Below are 15,838 nucleotides of genomic sequence, written 5' to 3'. Positions count from 1 at the left end.
GTCCAACTTCGGCTCAGGTCATGATCTCACGGTTCGTGAGTTCAAGCCCCCGCATCAGGTTCTGTACTGACAGCTCAGAGCCTGGATCCTGCTTCAGATTCTGTCTCCCTTTCTATCTGCCCTCCTCTGCTCACACTGTATCTCTCTCAAAAATAAATATAAACATATAAAAATTTTTTAAAATAAATCAGAAAAGTTAGAAATGAGTAAGTAAAATTACAGGGAATTGTTTTTACTTCTATAATTAACACATTTTTTATCAACTATTACTTTTGCATAATATTTTATTATAACACATATCAGCATTGCAAAACTGTCTTCTGTCCAAATTAATGGGCTTTTAAAATGTCTTACAGTGTTGTTGCTAATAAACCTAAGACCCCTTAAAAGAATGGTAATTGAAGGAAAAAGCAAAATTATAATTTAAAGCTTCTATTGCTTGGGATTTAAAATCATTATTCAAAATAAAAATTGTTACCTATTAAGACCATATGCTGTGTAAAATATTCCTGTTGATGTCAACAGGAGTTTCAGTGAGGACATGGGCAACATATGGACCTGGCATTTTGTTAATTAAAAAAAATGTTTTGCTACATTGATGTGTGTTCCAAAGAGGGATTCCTAGAGCATAACACCAAGTTGCTGAGTTCACTCTTTTAGGAGATCAGTAATTATACAGATGAGTGTTAGATCTGAAACACAGAGATGTAACTTTAATGTTGTTCACCTGCTGACATTAGCATACAAGCATTCTATTTTTAAGAATGATAGAAAAATCTAGTTGAAATTTTATTTAGATAAATGAAATTAATTTCAAGTAATTTCTTAGTGAATTGTGAAGACTATAAATGAGAACTGAATATTTATAAGAAAACATTTTTTTTTTATCTTTTGAAGTACATGTAGAATTCCTTGTGGTATATTTATTGAAAAAAATAGTCCAATTCTCCATGTGTCTTGCTATACGCAATGAAATGATTTCACAAGAGGAATCTGTTTCTCTACACAATGACTCAAAGATAGATTTTTTTTATCTGCTTTGGCTAATAGAGTATGGTGAAAGTGATGATATCCCAGTATCAAAATTGGGCCTAATGGCCTTCATTGCTTTCTGTCTTCTTTTTTTCTTGTGGATTCCTACCTGATCTATACTGTCAGAGGAAACATATGGAGCAGATACAATTCAGTCTAGCTGTCCCAGCTGAAAACCCAGAAATAGGAAAGAGCTTTGCAAAGATGAGCAAAGCTTCAGTGCTAATAGGCACATGTGTGAGTGAGAACCAACTAGAAACACGGTCCATCAAGCTCATATGCTTGTGTGTAAAATTACATATGCTTATTGCTAAGCCACTGAATTTTGAGGTGGCATTGTTATATAGCACTACTGTGGCATTATATTTCTACAGCATCACTTCCTCTCCTTCACATACAAGGTATATCACTTCTGGAGTTAGCATTGATTTTGAAACACCAGAAAAAGGACATTCACAAAGACCACTAGTCATGCAAAATCCAAAGCAAAAAATATGGCCTAGAGTGCTTACGTGAGTGACCATGAGGCATCAAAATATAGTTGTTTATCGAACAGATATAGATAGAGATCTAGGTTCCAATCTAAACATCAGCATTTACATACCTCCTCTATTAGTGTAGGTCAAGTGGCCCTTCTGCTCACTCCTGAAATAGAACCTGATTGCTCTTGTTGCTGTTGCTTCTCCTGACTAAACAGAAACAGCTCTATGCACACTTTTCAAAGAGAAACTGATGTTTAAATGACTCATGTTAGATTTTAGATTTTACCAATATAGATCATTGATCGTAAAGCCAAAAAGACATTTTGTCTACCCCTTGTTAACTTTTGGATACCAATGCAAAGAGAAAGGTATGAGTGAAAGACATGAGGCTTCAGCATAAAGATATGAGTGAAAGACACAGTCTTGTGTTTTATTTGACAAAAGAAATTGTCAAAATATACGATTTTTGAAAGGTCTGTACTCCATACGAATGTGGAATGTCATTAAAAGTTAGCCAAACTAGAAAAACACATCTGTAAGTCATCAGAAAAAAAAAAGGTACAACACATATACAAAAAGAAATTGCTTTTTCTCTTATAATAACTCAAAATGATCAATAATACTTTCTATTCTGTGTAGATACATAAGTATCATTCATTTGTATTGAAGCAGCAAGCAATGCTTTAGAAGAATGCATGAGATAAACACACTATATTTTTTAGATGTTGTGAATGGGAAATGATTGTGTATCATTCTAATTTCCACAGAGTAAGTTTCAACTGTTTAATGTGATGTACAGCTTTTACTGAAATTCACAGACACCTAGATAGATGACGTGCGTAAGAATGTGAGTATGAGGAGCCAAAAGCCTAGCACTGCAAGGAAAGAAGGCTGCCATTTTTGTCCCTTAAAACTTCTAGTTGTTCAGGGTCAATGCACTGAAACTTAGAAAGAATAAGAATTGGAAACAAATTGTATCTGAATCATACCTTCCTCTAATATAAGAAGTCAGCAGAGACTGAGAATGAAAGTAAAAGGGAACCAAAGGTATCACGATAGTTGAAAGTTAAGGTACAAAGGATTTGTTGGACTTCTGCTAGGACCCAAAATTTTCTAGTGATTCTAAACTGATCAAATGACCTCATATTCTCTCTTTCTTACTATCTCCCTCCCTTTTCCCTTTCCTTTCCTTTCCTTTATCTGGAGTTTAACTAGGAGAGAGGCATTTTCATCCATACTACGTGCTCAGGTCCCGCCAAAATTGTTTAGATCAGGAAGGTCAAAGAATCAAAAAACATTCTTTCAAAACATTTGCCAAGATGTTATTAATCTCTAATTGACCCTCAATTTTTGTGTACTACAGCACTTTCATGGTATGATGAGTTCCTGGACTCCATGCCCTTATAAGAATTCAGCATACAGGAAGAAACTTCCCACACAGCTGGCAAGCATCCAACACAAAAATAGGTCTTCTGGGGCACCCAAATAAAGTCTCAGAAGAGAGCTATTACTTTGTCTTAGGAAATTCCAAACTTAAAACTGCCTTTTTTGCCTATCTTTTTTGTTGTGACATTGTTGAGAAACTAGATGTCAGCAAACTCTGGCTATTTTGGTTACCTTGTTCTGAGTAAAAGCATGTTTATTCAAGAGTGTAGAATTCATTACTTTCTATTTGCTAATATACAACACATACATGTAATTCACATCTTACCTCATTTTAGTGATCTCCTTATAATAATTGTGACTATTTTTTCTCTCAGATAATTGAATTGGAAGTGAAATGTCAAATATATATTAATGTCAAAGTCTACCTTTTCTAGATGCAGATTACATATATTGAACACTAAAGTAGTAGAGTATGATGCCTGCTAAAGGCAAAAGAAATGAGTTAATAAAGCTAATTTTATGCCTTATACCTATTCCTTGTGTTTGTAAAAGAAAATTAAATATATATCCTAAAAAATATACCAAACCAATTGGTCATGGAGTCAAAAGCTCTAGAACTTACTTTCATAGAATTAATGAGGCAGAACCATCTCTTCTTTCACAAACCCCCCTTTGACTTCAACAAATGTACAAACTTTGACTTGGCCAAAATAAAAGGGTTTGAAAGTATGAAAGTCTGTCCTACACTACCAAAGAAATGTTTGTATCAAACCATTCATTCAGTGATATGAAATTCAGTTCCATGTATTCGACACCTGAGTGTTTACTTGAAACAGGTGACAGATGTATTAGGAAGAGCACAGGCTTGTGACTGATTCCTGGCTTTAATTCTCAAAGTTCTGAATTCTTCAGCAAGTTTTTCAGTGTCTCAGAGTCTCATTTACTTAGAGGAGAATCTCAATCTCAAGATTTAAACTTATGAGTATGTGTTATGTAACTAGCATATCTGAATAATCCATACAAGTTGATTGGAACTCAATAAGGAATCAATAAATGCCTAGTCCCCTCCTTCGCTAATCAGAAATTCCTAAGTAGAAACTGTAAGAAGTCTATCTAAAGTAATGCCGCTATCCAGAAACACATGGAAAATCTAGAAATCCAAAACTAAATTTGATGGGAAAAAATTAGGGAAATGAGATGCAGATAAACAACAAGATTTTCTGTGCCTAGTTTAAAAAAAAAAAAAACATGACTGTCATTTAGAGGACGAACCATAAAAAATGCTACTTGAGAAGGGAAATGTGATCTCAGAAAAGTGTCTTAAAATCAGTGCCTAACAAAACTCTGTCTTTCCTTTATTATAATTTCTTCTGTTATATATTCAAATATTTAATCTCAGATCTAGAACTATCTTAAGAACAAAAAATTATATACAAATTTACTGAATACATTACTATCTACAACAATACAAGACTTACAAAAAATATTTTATTCTGGAAATTATAGTAAAATTCAAAATGTGTCTTTGCCTGTTTTTAAACTTTTAACATTATTATTTTTTCAATTTTGGATGTTAAATTTATGAGTCATTCAGTTTACACTAAAATATAAAACATATTTTTTTCCTTCTAACTTTGATAGTGTTCTTTTTTCAGATGATTTTGAACATCTAGAAGTATACTAAATGAGAAGATGCTAACTGAAACTATTTAGAAAATGAATTAATTCTCATATAATTGTGGATCAGAATAGATGTATCCAGTAATGTATATAATTATGAGAGGAGTATATTATATCATGCATCTCTTGTGTATCTACTCTTAGATATATGACAAATATCTAAAAATATAATTTTGTAAACTATAAAACCTATGTTTAAAAGGAACATAATTTGAAATCATCATGAACAAGAGTATTACACTCACCATAATATTTCAAAATATTAATAAAGAATATAAACTACCTTAAAAAGGACATTGAAAAGGACTTTAATTTTTACTAATGTTTTGAACTCAGAACTCATTTGAGCACAGAGCTGTGAGACATGTTTTTCAGGTTTCTCACCCTAGTTGATAAAAACCAATTTAGCTGCATTTGCAATAACAAATTCGATGATAATACTATATTGATTTAGGGTTTTTGTTTGAAATAGAATCCTACTGGGTTAGCTTATCACAAAAAGAAAGTTCATTTAAATATTACTTCTAAGACCCTCACGCAGGGTAAATCCTAACATCAGGAATTAATTAGAACCAGAACTAAAAGAACATCAAGATTCTTTCTCCCCCATCTCTGTTCCCAGTAAATCTCTGGGCACTTTAACTGTCCTGTCTCTGAAGAACACTTTTATGTTCTACATAGCTAGGCACAACTGACCCCAGCTTCCAAGTTTACTTCTCTTCCATTCCATTGATACATTAGACTATGTTTTGAATATCTTTGTTCTTCTAATTTCCAAAATAGAGAACTGTATTGGCCCTGGATGATGGGTCTATCCTGGACTAGTCTGTATTCTCCCACCTTATTTTTGTGCTTGGAGATTCCAGAGCTACTGGTGATGCTTGTGAGAGGGATTAGAACTGGGAAGTTTCCTGAATACCCAGCCAAGCCAACCAGAAAAAGTACAAGTAGGCACTGGTGATGCAGAGAAAAGCAGATATTTTGCAGCAGTGGCCCAGTCAGGAAAAGGAGAATTCAGAACAGCAGAACCAGTGGCAGAGGGAGAAAGGAAAGGAAAAGGAAGGAAAGGGTAGGAAAGGAAAGAGGAAAGAGGAAAGAGGAAAAAGGAAAAAGGAGAGGAAGAATGATTACAGAACATCAGCCTCTCACTTGTGCATTTCAGCCAAACCTTTTTTCAGTGTAGTAAAGAAAACCAGTGTGATAAGCTCTGCTCTTCATGAGTCTATCAAAGTGAATACTGGCCTAGAATATGGCATCCTTATTATAAAAAAAATAAAATAAAATGATTTTCTTTTACAAATTTTCATAATAGCATAGATCTTTTCTCATCATAAGCCTGGTAAAAAATTAGGTGGAAGAAAATTAATTTCTCATAGATTACCTCTCCCAAATTGTGAATACAAGAGACTGGTTAAAAATTGGCCACATAGAATTTGCTTGATATGTTTTAGATGTAGATCTCAAATGGTGTTAGAATTCTCAGCATACCATTAGCATAACTTTCATTTCCCTGTGGGCTTCCAGCTGAAAATAAACTCCAGTCAGTTTCCTTATCTCTGTTCCCAATAGAAGAGAAAAGATAGCTAATCTTTCAGTACAATTAGGTATAGAGAAAAGATCAAGGGTATTCTAAAAGAACCAGATACCTCCTGCCAGAAATTTTATCTTCAAGGGTTATCAGGAGTTGTCTAAAGTCTTTCCCCAAATATAAGAATTAGAAGACTCTCTGGGATGCTTTTGAGGAGACATAACTGGAGTGGCCTGACAATAGGATAAGTTGTGAAAAACAGTATTGGTCCTGCCACAATTACCCTGAATTAAGAAAAGATAAATGCAATGTGTGAACGTGTGTTAAATAGCATTGCTTCATTTTCCCACTGAAGATTAGCCAGGCTTAATGTAGGCTATGTCCTGAGGGGTAAGTGAAATTAACCACTAGGTTTTAGCCCAATTAACCTAGAACAGTGCCTCCCATAATACAGCATGCATCCCAGTCACTACAAAGACTGATAAAAACAGAGCTTGCTGGGTGCCACTCCATGTTTTCTGATTCTAACAAATTCCCAAGTGAAAATGATGACGCTTGGTGCTGGATCCACACTTTGAGAATAATTATAATAAAACCAAGATGCTATTGAGTGGTTCAAATACTAAAAGATTTGTCTTTCAAGATTCATAGTATATGCTACTTCCTTCCATCATGTGGCAAAGCCAAATAATAATTATAAAAACAATAATAACAATGATAACAGAGTAAGGAAAGTCTTTATGTAACTACAGATGAAGACTGAAGTCTGTTGCTTTTACACTAAGGTTGGTAATGGCCTATTATTTTAATAGGCACACCTTTTTTGAAGAGCTCTAAAAGCATAAGTTTAACATCTCTAATACAAAAATACAAACGATATGCAGAATTATTCATTTGCATAATATATTATTCCTTATAAATTATATTGCAAATCACAATTCAAACTTCAAGCAGAGAACTTGCTAAAAATCAGATTCTTGGTGTGTATCCCCAAATGTTAATTATGTGAGTCATAACTGGGCCTCAGAATCTATTTGTTTAATAGGCAATCATGTGACTCCTGTGTAGGGAGCTAGCAGACTACATTCTGGGATATATTGCTTCTAGATGACACTGTGAGTTAGAAAGAGTCTGATTATTCTTCTGTTTTGGTTATTCTTCTGTTTCACTATTGCGGAAATACAGTCAGAGAAATAATGCATTATTCAATGTCCCTAAGTTGGTAAGTGTTAGTTTCAGAACTCAAACTGAAGTCTTTTGACTTTGAGCTTCATGCCTCTACTCACCATATTGCATTATGTTTTGGGTTTTTTTGAAATGGATTTTTTATTTTCATTTTTGGGGGCTTAAACAGGTAATGTGCACTCCCCTGAGATTTAGAATTGCAAAGTGCTAAGGCATTGTATGACTGTAACTTCATTTTCAAAAATCTTGTTTTAATGTTCTTTTATCCAATTTAAGTTCTACTCTATTCAGAAATCCTAATCTCATACCATCTTTTTTATTTTTTCTCATTACCATATCACATTATCTTAAAAATATGGATGAAACTACTATTCATTAAAGTTCAAGGGTATAAAGAAATTTAACTAATATTGATACAGTAGCATTATTTATTTGTTGCTACTTTGTCGATATAATTTACTATTTTGGAATCCCAGACACCAATGGTCTTCCCAATAGGTTTGCAATCCAAGAAGGAAAGAGCATTTTAAGTTCATACAGAATGTAATTGATTCTGTCTATACAATGCTGAATAAAACAGCATGAGGAAACACATGCTTAAGCAAAGTCTTAACACTAAAAGAAGTTACTAAAATAGCATGAAACTTGAACTGTTTTCTATCTGCTCTGCTTAGAAAAAGTTTTAAGTTATATGAAATATATCTGATAAAATGCCAGTGGGACGTACTAAATTTACTTAATAAATACATACCACTTCTATCAAACTACGAAGGGGGGAGGGGGCTTGCAAGATTTCCAGAGTTTTCACCAGTTCTGTATTTATGATTTGAAATATATTTATTTCATCATATAAAATGTTTGGAAAATACTGTCATGTTATTCTGATATGACATATTCAGTTTCACATGGAATTCCAAATTTTAGTCCATTTGATCTCTTGACTCTTAAGGAAAAGGTTGATCTACATTTAACCCTACTCAGAAATAAACCTTCTATTTTCTTTTCAGCAGCTCAGAGTTCAATGTCATGCATATTCATTCATATACTAGAACTTTTGTTAACAATTGAAACTATGAGTGCAAGAGGAACACTTTCCAGCCCTCACCAAGGATCTGGGGTGGATCAAAAAGAGCTGTTAAATGATGATTAAACTCTTACATCCCTGTAAGCTCCCTCTGACTGGCTAATGGGAAAAAGCTGGTGAAAAACATTTCTCTCTGTTGTCAAGCCAGCATTATATATTATGAACACTGTTTCAACTGGACTTCTTAGCAGTTTCATAAAAGAAAGCCATTAGGATTTTTTTTTTCTATATGCCTTAGTTTATGTGCTGCTTAATTGTAATGGAATAGTAAGAGTTTCCTTCTGGCTTGCTCAATGATTTCCCTCTTCTTGAATTTCTATTTTCCATATGTGTTTAATATGTCAAACAATCATAGGTAAGAACAGAAAACTATATTCACTACATGCAAAGAAAAAAATTATGTGCAGACTCAAATCGATATCCATGGCTTGCACACTATCTGTGGATTTTGTGCTTCCCAACTCTAAGCAGACAAACTGGATATGCTTTAATCAGTTTTGTTTTCATAGACGTTAGAACCCCTTTTTTAATTAGCATAATGAACAAATAGCTTCTTCCATCTCATCCTTGTCTCCAAAAAGAGTCATTAAAATGATTGCATTTATCTTGTTAAAGAGGAACTTTCATTCCACCCTAACCCTGATTTAGTTTCATAAAGCTGAGCACTTTAGGAAGTAGAAACACTTAAAAAATGCCCAGGTTTTGAACTTTAGTCTAAATCCTTTTGTGAGCTAAAAGAATTTTCCTTACTAAGCAATGTAGTGAGTCTATATAAAAACCTCTATGGAATAAAATGTCAGTTTATAAATCCTCTGGCTTTCTAGTTTATGTGAAGCTCTTAGTCTTTCTGTTTCCATCTAACAGTAAGATTGTTACCTCCTGAGGTAAGTTGAATGGAATAAATTACTCGAAAACATTTCCTAGAATAAAACCATGGTTTTAGTGTTGTCATAGTCTGTAATCACAGAGTGATTAAAACTGTCCATCCCTACTCTTTATCACAGTTACTAGAATACTGACTGTCTTGTTTTTACTGTCAACACTCAACATCTACGAATGCAAGTTCTTGTTGATACTATACCTTATAGTCATAGGACTCAAGATTCTGGCACTGTTCACTGATATTTCTCGCTTAACAAATGGCCTAAAAAAATCACTCTAATAATAACTTGTATTTTAACTCTAATTAGGCAAAAATGTTTTTCTATCTATTCTGGTAGTATGGCCTAATTCAACTTCTTAATTTGATATATTAAGGCTATTGTACATAGCAAGAGAATTATCATAACATATTAATTCTTTCCTTCCATTACTGATATGAATAAAGGGTTAACCATTAACCAAATATTTGTAATAAAGAAAATTCAGGATTTTAAAGACTATTTCTAATTGTTCCGCTCTAAAATTTAATTCACACAAGTTATTTTTTAAGTTATTTACTTTTAAACATGTGGTAATATATAGTTTATCCACATACAAAGTTGATCAGCAAAGGTAAAAGAGATAACTTTAGTAGCTATGTACATTTGTTTTTTCTTGCTAACAGCTAGTTTTTCTTAGTCATGATACATTTTTGAAAATAAGTTTTCAAGTTTCTAGAGTTTCATGTGAGTTTACTATAACATTAGAAATAGACTGTCTTTTTAGTTTCACAAATTATATTTTCTTAGGGTGTGGAAATAAAATCATATAACCTGGCTAGTAAACCTTCAGCTTACGTAGTCAATTCAACTTAATAAACATTTATGTTTAGACCATTATACTAATGACGTAAAGAATCCCAATGTGTAAAAAGTATGATCCTAATTTTAAGCCATTTATAATCTTGGAAATAATTAGAAATGTCTCACTCTAATGATAACCATAATGAGCAACAGTTAGAGACTGTTAATTTGAATAACCACAAAATCACCTGATACACAATTGTCTATGTCATGTCCAAAATTCAGAAAGTTACTCTGTAAAGGGCCTTCATGAATTACATATGAATAATATATAGGCTTACAGATTTTACTTCATTATAAGAAATGGAAAGAGGAAGATTTTTCTCACCCTATGTTGAGAATGTTTCCACTTATCTTGCTCAGTATCCCCATTCAATGTCCCTTATAACAAGTCTTCTTAACATGGAGATCTTTTAAAGGCCTGACACATTTAGGGGTGCCTGGGTGGTTCAGTCAGTTAAGTGTCCGACTTTGGCTCAGGTCATGATCTTACTGTTCGTTGAGTTCGAGCCCTGCGTCAGGCTCTGTGCTGACAGCTCAGAGCCTGGAGCCTGCTTCGGATTCTGTGTCTCCCTCTCTCTCTGCCCCTCCCCTGCTCATGTTCACTCTCTCTCTCCCTCTCTCTCAAAAATAAATAAACATAAAAAAAAAAAAAGAATGGATACATTTCCGTATACTGAATAGACACAATTTTGAAAGCCAATATGCTTTCCTTTATCTTTCTGGGCTTGAGGTAGGGGAGGTTAATTATTAAAAATTAAAATTACTTTTAAGTGACTTTTTAATTATTTTAGTCTGAAGCAGTGATCTTAAAATAAGACCTATAGATGGTCACTGAGATTCTTTCAGGAGGTCTATGAGGTCAAAACTATTTTTATAACACTACTAAGATGGCATTTGCCTTTTTTATTATGCTGACTTTTTATTGCTATTACCAAAGCAACAGTGGTTTAATAGGGCAGAGATTAAGGTAAGTTAAGTGAGACACTCGCCCTGCGTGCAAAATTTAAGGGAACACCACAAAGATCAGTCATCGACAATATTTAGTGCAGTATTTTAAAAATCAAAATTTATGCAAAAATACATGATGCAAAAAATTAATTTTAAATAAAGAACAATGCCATGCTAAGCAACACTGAGGTCTGAGTAAAAAAAATTCAATATTTCAGTATTTTTAAACTACATTAAAATTCTGGAAAAAGTAATAATTAAAAATACATTAAAACATATATAAACATATGCATGTACAATATATAAAATATACATGAAACACACAAGAACACAAACATAATCCATTTTGTGTCAGGCTCCAATATAGCATGTCAAGGCACTGGTAACTAAAATTGCTGTATGTCTTACCATGAATCAAGACAGTGGCACAAAATTGTATTAGTAGCCATTGCATTCTTCACCATAAGGTACTTGTAGCAAAGAGAAAAACTTTTATTACACATTAATTTCTTTAATAAGGCAGAGTAAACCTTGGTTCTTGAATGTTTTTAATGTTTTTTAATATTCTGTACATTAAATTGGAAGTATGCATAAAGTGCTGCATACCACACTACCATTGCTGTATTCAAGGGATAAAAAGTTTTGCAATTGTTTGAGTTGTAAGCTGAACTAGCCACTTTTCTCATTAAATTCTATTTTAATTCAAATGGGTGGCTAACCAAAAAACTAGAATTATTCAGAGGTGGTATTTGGCACAAAGTTTGCTGAAGATAAATGAAATGAGACAGTCACATCAAGAAGACAAAAAATGACATGATTGTTTCCCAGTGACACAATTTGAGCCTTCATACAGACAGCATTTTGGAAAAAATTTTATCCGAAAAGAGATTTGTAATAGATTGCATCAAAATTTGGAAAGGTTGTGTGTCAACAAGCAAATATTTTCTGAAGGACAGATTTAAATAATCTGCTCAAAGTGTAAGACAGACCAATTAATTTCAAGTAAACGAGTAAAAGTCTATTTATATGTCTTCAGATTCCATATTGTAACTAGTCTTTGGAAGATGACTACTTAGGGGCGCCTGGGTGGCGCAGTCGGTTAAGCGTCCGACTTCAGCCAGGTCACGATCTCGTGGTCCGTGAGTTCGAGCCCCGCGTCAGGCTCTGGGCTGATGGCTCAGAGCCTGGAGCCTGTTTCCGATTCTGTGTCTCCCTCTCTCTCTGCCCCTCCCCCGTTCATGCTCTGTCTCTCTCTGTCCCAAAAATAAATAAAAAACGTTGAAAAAAAAATTTAAAAAAAAAAAAAAGAAAGATGACTACTTAGACAATTGGGATATTGTATCAAAGAAAAATTTCCATGATTATCCAAAAAGGTTATTAACATCCCTTCCCTTTTCCAGTTACACATCTGCAAAAGACTACAATTTTTATCACCTACTTCAGCCAAAACAAAATATTTCAATAGGCTGAATGTAAAAGCAAATAGAATCTAGCTGTTCTCTATAAAACAAGACATGGAAGAACTTTGTAAAATCCAGGCTGTCTTATATGTTTCTGAAACTATGGTTACATTTCACAAAATATGCAACACATTTAAGTTACCATGTGATGGTTTGTTATTATATTTAAAGAAATCAATTAAAATATTTTTAAATTTTTTCAGTGCTATTTTTTAATATAAATTAAATATTTATCTACCCATGGCCATTGGCAAAACAGAATTGCATAGCCAGAGCATTGGAGTCATGAGGACTTGATGTAAGATGTATGTAGAAAAGTTGGTAGGATAAAGTTTACAAAGAGATCATTACAATATACTAAGAAATTTAATTTCTTAAATAAAAAAGTGACATATTCAGAAATTTCAGGAATGTAATTCTCTTGGCCTCCTGGAACACTGAAAGGAAGAAACTGGAAGCAAGAAAATAAATGACTTGCAAAAATCGAAGTGAGGGATCATTGAAACCCAGACCAAGTCAGTGTCAGCAATGAAAGAAAGCAGGATTATATCCAAGGGATATTTAGGAGACAAAGTCTTCAGGAATGATTAACACCGAATTGTGTAGTTTATGAGGAAGAAAAGGGTTTGGTGAAGAGTTTCATCAACTGGGTAGATGGAGATTACATCATCTCAAATGTAAAACACAAGATGTGGTCATGTTTTGGTGACGAAATAAAGTAAGCTTTGGATACGATGAACTTGGAAAGACTATATCATAAAAGTAGAGCAGGCAAATATATTTCTATCTGATAGCTCTAGAGGAGATCTAGATTTGGAAGCAAGCAATTAGGAGTCATTAGGATAAAGCAGTAGTCACATGCATGGAAGTGATTAAGATTACCAAAGGGAAATTTGTGGATTAAGAAGAGACTGACGTTAAAACGCCACACGTTACCAACATATTTGCTCTTTAAAAAGAAAAACAATAATGTTCTCACTATGAAATGCCAGAACTGATTTTCACATAGTCCAAAGAGTATGCACTCAAAACTCTGCAATATGAGATAAACTTTTACAAATCACTCTAATTCCTATTCAAGGGAAAGGTTTTTTGTTTGTTTGTTTGTTTGTTTTGTTTTCATAGTGGGCCAAAATAAACTTTGCTAAGCAAAATTTTATGATTCATTTGAAAAAAAATTAACACAAAATTTTCCTCATTTTGTTCTTGGTTTCTTTTTTGTTCATTTTTTAAACCCTGTTTCTTTTTTTTTTTTTTTTTTTTTTTTTTTTATTGTTTGTTTATTTTTGAGAGAGACAGAGACAGAATGCGAGTGGGTTAGGAGCAGAGAGAGGAGACACAGAATCCGAAGAAGGCTCCAGGCTCTGAGCTGTCAGAACAGAGCCTGACATGAGGCTCAAACTCAGGAGCTGTGAGATCATGACGCTCAACCGACTGAGCCACCCAGGCACCCCTTTTTGTTTCTTTGTTTGTTTTTTAAACCCTGTTTCTTCTTTTGTTTCAGCACTAGGGACACACAAATGGACTTCAGCTACAGTTGACACGAGCAGTTCTCTGAAGCCTGTTACTGTGTACTTTCTGCCCAGAATCTTCTGTGGTTAGTTTTCAACATAATGCTTTTGTTTAATGAAGTTTGAGAACCGTTACTCTGGATAGCCACTGTTGTACTTTTACTCACAGACATTCTATTTACATTTTAATACTCTGTGAGTAGGCTTGGTATAGATTTGAACCACTGGTTTATAAGCTTCTCCTCTGTGACTTCTACCATATTTTTAAACTTATTTCGGTTTATATGTCTTTTGACTGCCTCGATAAATTATGATCCCACTCTAACATGTTTTATTCATTCTTTTAAGTTGGTTTCCCTTAGAGAATGGAATCTGAGATGTATATATATTCATTTATGTAGTTTATTAGAGAGTGCTCTCAGAAACTATTCCTGTATGGGAAGAAAAAAACAGGTTTGAGTAGAAAGAGAAATTGAAACATAGTAAAATTAAGACCTCAGCCCATTCCATGAGATGCAAAGAAACTAGGAGAGACTTGCAGTTGTTTCAAACAGAAGCAACAGGAGTGGTCATTTGTCCCCCCACATCGCTAGCCACTAGATTAGGGAAACTCCCAGGAAGAGAAGAACCTCGAGCAAGACAGCCATTAGCAGCAAAAGTCAATTCCTAGAGAGGGAATATGCTGTGAATTATGCTAAAAACCCTAATAGTAGCTAAAAATGAGCACCTTGGTCCTAAAAGCAGGGTCTGAATGGATAATGACATTACTACAGCATTAACAGCAAAAGCTGATTCATCTTCACCAAACACACTTATTCATTTATGAAAGTATTTTTCAAGAAGTTCCGTTCTAAAGTTCTGGGTAAGACAAGGAAAAAAAATGTAAATATGTAAAGAGGGGAAAGTTTTTAGAAAATAAAAGAGATTTTAGAGAAAGTAAGCCTGGAAGAAAAAGACTCACAGAAGTTATAAAGCCTAGCTGAACTCTTACTTTGCCCATCTTGAAGGCAGTGTGTACTTTTTTATCAGTTAAAGTGTTAAAAATTCTTAAGAGTTTGTAGTAATTTTTGAAAAAACACTGGAAAATCAAAAATATTGCAAATAATAACTTTTCAGGGGGAAGACTTATTTAAAATCTGACTTTATTCCAAATGAGTACACTGAAAGTAATGTTTGCAACTACAAAAGCTGCTGGCTGCTCCGAATACAGAGGATGCTTTTTCAGGAGTGCTGTGTTTCACAGTATTTACTGCTTTCCAAGATTTGACAAGTCTGCTTCATTTAAGCTTTGGTTACCAAATTTAAGTGAGGTCTTTTATTCGTTCAGTAAATCAATAAACATAATGTAAGTTCTATGAGTAAAGCTCTGCATTGGGTTATGGTGATATTAATGTGCTACTGACAGACACAGGCCACAAAGTCCCTGCCTCAATTGCAGTGATTGAGTCCCCTCACTCAATTACAGTGATTCCCAAACTATCAGGGGCTGATATTTTTGTATGACACAGTGAAAGTGTATTACCAGTGAAATGAAATCGAAATACATGGCCAAAATTCTTTATCATTACATCCATCATATGTAAGATTACTCTGTCATATTGCCGAAAGAGTTTCTAAACACTTTCAATTTCTTTACTTATTTCATCTCAGATTAGTAAGAATTTGTGGTCTGGCAACAGGCCATGGATTACAATCAGAGTAAGACTATTTTATGAAATATCCCATATTTCAACACAGATGAGGATCCTGACCAATACACTTCCACTTACAATAGAATATGTTCAGTGCATTGAATAAAGACCTAATCCAGAGATT

The sequence above is a fragment of the Neofelis nebulosa genome, chromosome 1 (assembly GCF_028018385.1).
Source record: "Neofelis nebulosa isolate mNeoNeb1 chromosome 1, mNeoNeb1.pri, whole genome shotgun sequence".
Classification (NCBI taxonomy): Eukaryota; Metazoa; Chordata; class Mammalia; order Carnivora; family Felidae; genus Neofelis; species Neofelis nebulosa.
Note: the sequence above shows the minus strand (reverse complement) of the source record.